This window comes from Bidens hawaiensis, unplaced genomic scaffold, assembly GCF_021521415.1.
Source record: "Bidens hawaiensis isolate Kalapana, Puna unplaced genomic scaffold, B.hawaiensis_p1.1 tig00020115_1, whole genome shotgun sequence".
In the NCBI taxonomy this organism is placed as follows: domain Eukaryota; kingdom Viridiplantae; phylum Streptophyta; class Magnoliopsida; order Asterales; family Asteraceae; genus Bidens; species Bidens hawaiensis.
The window spans coordinates 379,424-383,875 of NW_027493057.1; positions in this window are offsets into that span (position 1 = coordinate 379,424).

Here is a 4,452-nt window from a genome sequence, read left to right on the forward strand (position 1 = left end):
TGGAAGTTATGCTTTGGAATGAAGCTAGCTGAAAACGGGAGGTCGGACGACGAAAGATGCATGCTTACAAAGGAAATAAAGGAGTCAACAAAAACACCACTGTAGCTTATGGTAGCCATCGTAAGCTACGGTGGCCCTGAAGACCAAACTGCCACCGTATGGCAGTTCTTTTCCACCGTATGGCAGTTCTTTTCCACCGTAGCCAACTAAAAGCCACCGTAAGCTATGGTGGACACTGTAGCTTACGGTGGGCCTGACGTAGAATTCTTAACTGACCTTTTAAAGTCGTTTTTTGACGACTTTTAGGTTATCTTTTCATTATTCTTCAATTAGAGATGGCTTGGAGCGAAAATTAGGTTCCAAAACAATATATTGGGTTGTTTAATCATTGGATATTAGTTTTTGATTCTTATGAACACTAGAATCGAAGTGATGACGAACAAGTTATGCGTGGCTAAGTTTTCTTGTGTTTTTCCTCGGATTGTAAGGTTTCATTTTGAATGTTATTTGAATGTTTTTGTTATTTCTGAGATAGTAGTTTAATCTTTATGATTTCATTGCTATGGTGTTTATGTGTTGATTGGTAAATTGTTAGTTTTGTTGAATTTCGTTTTTTAAACCGTCAGTTCTTGATGCCATAGGCAATTGTGATTAATCGGGTGGGATTCAGGGTTGGATAAATAAATTGATCATTGGGTGGTCACCTTGCGTTTTATAATCTAAGTTCTTAGTCCCCATTTATCACAATCAATCGCATAATCACGAACTATGTCTTTGTAGTTCATCTCAGATTAAACCTTTATATTAACATTCATAGAAACCTGAAACCGATGGAGAACATATCCTCTCGTCAGTGTTTTTAGTTATTTTTAGTTAATCAAACCAAACAATTAAATCATTGAGTTCATTTTCTGCATTTAGTTTTAATATAGTTAATTTACAAAGCTACGTGATAACACATTTTTCACAAACTCCCTGTGTTCGATACCCACTTACCGATATCTATTTAGTGTAATCGGTTTATTCTTGAGTGAGTCTACAACATCATGTTAGGACCCGGCCCTCTAGTACAGACCGGTTGTAGTTTTTTTAGAAGAAACCAGAACCCAACATAAATCAGGGGAACCAGTTCCACCTCTACCTGATAAAAAACGAAACCAAACCGGAAAAAAAAAACAAATAAAAAACGAATCTACCTCGTTCTTGACTCTATTAACCAAAATCAGAACCGATTCTAGAGAAACCCAATTTATGCATCTCTATATTGAATATTTTGATATTTTTTTACGATAAACTTGGTATATTTATTCAAATTTATAATAATAGTATTTTGACTCCCCCCCCTCATTTCCGGTGTTGTGGGGTGGGGGGGGGGTTATTTGAATGTTTCCAAATTCGATTAAAGAAGCTAGTTTATATTTAGAATCACAATACATGCTCACACATTTGTTTGTGTAATTGGCAAATCCAAAAATAGTCTAAACATGAACGGTAAAGACTAAAATAATACATGTCCAAACATTTGTTTATGTGATTAGAAAAACCAAAAAAAAAGTCTAAACATGAATGGTAAAGACTATAATGCATATTATGAAAGTTATAATACATACTCGTTAACAATACATCTAGATTCAAGACCATATACAGTAACAATCCAAAAACATAAACTACCAAAGAAAGCATAGCAAACAATTGAGAAACATGCACAAATAATGTAACATCCAATTTTTGATAATAATAAATAAAAGAATTTTGTCTATTTAATGGTTTGTTATTATTTAGTTAAGTTAAATAATGATAACTTTAGTACGTGCTTGGAAAAAAAATATGGATTAGGGAATGGATATGGGCCTAGGTCCTTGGGCTTGGGGGTATTTAAACACCCTTAAACCTCCCTAAAACCCTCATTTCCACCATCCAAGCCTCCCTACACACTCAAAAACACACACAAACACTCTACTTCAAATCCATATCTAAATCTGAGCTAAAGGAGGGCAGATTTCATGTTCAAGAATCATCAAACAACAAGAAACACGTCCAGGTCTACATCTAGACTTGAACCCGAACATAATGTAACACCCCGGCTTTAAGCGGAATACGCCCGGGTGCAACGTACAGATCACTCATAAGCTCGTAACACTATTAATAGTGACAATAAATTTATTTTAGAGTAAAGTGCCATTTTAGTCCTTGTGGTTTGGCAAATAATGCGTTTAGTCCAAAAAGTTTATTTTTTGCATATAGACCCTCCACGTTTCCCAGTTCTTGCCAATTACATCCAAATCACTAACCCCGTTAAATTTTATCGTTAAGTCAGGGGCAGACATGTCTTTTCACTATTTCTTTATTATAAACTTATTTCAGTGAACCGCAGTTTTCGTCCTTGTGCTTTGTCCAAATCTGCAGTTTTAGTCCAATAGTTTTAAGTTTGCAATTTTTTTCCCTATGGTTACATTTCAATTGCCATTAAACTCTAATTTCCTAATCTCGTTAAGTTTGGTTGTTAAACCCATCAGCGTGCCTTTCACGTGAGAGGCAATTTTATTCCTTATTTATTTCCCTTTTTCCCCAAATACACCCCAGCCCCTCACGTGAGGGGGTTGTGAATTAGGGCTGAGGTTTATTTGGAGAGAGAAAAGACTAAATTTATCGTCACATGAGGGGCACACAAATGGGTTAACGACAAGACTTAACAAAGCTAATAAATTCGGGTTTAATTACAAGTGAAATGAAACCATAAGGAAGAAAATTGCAAATTTGAAACTACCAGACCAAAACTGCAGATTTGGAGAAACCAGAGGGATGAAAATCGCAGTTTACTTAAATAAGTATTATAATGAAGAAATAGTGAAAAAGACATGTCTACCCCTGACTTAACGATAAAATTTAACTGGGTTAGTGATTTGGATGTAATTGGAAGGAACTGGGAAACGTGGAGGGTCCATATGCAAAAAAATAAACTTTTTAGACTAAATTCGCATTATTTGTCAAACCACAAGGACTAAAATGGCACTTTACTCTTTATTTTATTTCATAATTTCGCAAGTACACAAATAGTTTGATAATGAGACAAAGGAACATTACATCTAAATGAAGCAAACTTAATTCATTAAAATAATCCTAAGGTATAACTAATTTTCTTGTCTTGTCACTTCATCGTATCAACCTGCAGCACGTTTAAAATAATATATTTGGTCAACAACACATGTTGGTGAGTTTTCATAAGTTTTTGCGTTTATAAATATATATTAAGTATGTGATTCAACAATCGTCATGCAATAAACATTCAAACGTAATGTAAATGAAATTAAATAGTGTCGTCCTCCCGTTCATTCAGCCGAAGCCGCAGAAGTCGGGGAAATGAGAACCACATTACGAAAACAACTAAAGTCTTAACGTTAGACGGCGCAGGTACGTTCCGTCGGACCCTCCCACTATGTGTATGCGTTTGCGTAACTTCCACCATAAAAACAGTAAACACGTTGCAAGCAAGTTCACGTATAATCATAAATAATATGCAAGAATAATATTAACATGTACGATAAATGTGAATTTTTTGTAAATAAGAGCATAACTAACTAAATAAAAACTTGTGACATGCTACACCCCAAACATATTAAAAGAGTTAAAAAGGGGGTTATGAAAAACTCACATGTTAAGTAAGCGAGTCGAGAGCGAAAAATGCCTTTAAGCAAGTGAACCGACAAAGTTCGGTTCGACGAACGACCCTAGATAAATAAATATCTACGCTTAAAAAGAATTTGCGAAAAGAAAGTAATTTGGCAAGGACGTTCGATTTATGACAAAGCAATTTATAAAGATATATATATATATATATATATATTGGGTTTATTAGAAAAAGGCTTTTGGTTATTTGATTTGTTAAGTTAATATATTTTAGTCTTAGAAAACAAATGGGTTATGATAAATATTAGTTAATATAGATGAGCCCGGTTTGTTCCAACAGAACAATTAATTAAGAAAACTAGTTTAACGAGTGGTTCGTTTTTTGGTCGGACACGAACCCGGTTATTGAGTCGGGTTTGTGAGTAACATAATTTGAAAAAGATGGCGTAGTATGTTAAAAAATGTTTGTTCTTGATTATTAGTTTGTAAAAATAAAAGTTGACTTTTAAACATAAAATTCACAAACCGAACATAAGCGAACCGATTACGAAGGATGATATATCTCTATGAGTGTCTTTTGGGTTGTCATCATGGAAACAATCGTTATGTGTAATGATAAGAAATAAACATTACCTAGGGATTGGATCAAAAAGAAAAAGAAAATATTAATTCTTGAATGACTAAAAAAACGCCACAAATGGGATGTATGGCAAGGACACTTATATATAGGATGTACCATTGGCGTATCCACCATGCTCTTATCATACTGCATTTGTCCTGTTTCCCAAAATCATTCCAAGTTTCGAGTTATTCCACACAATCGTA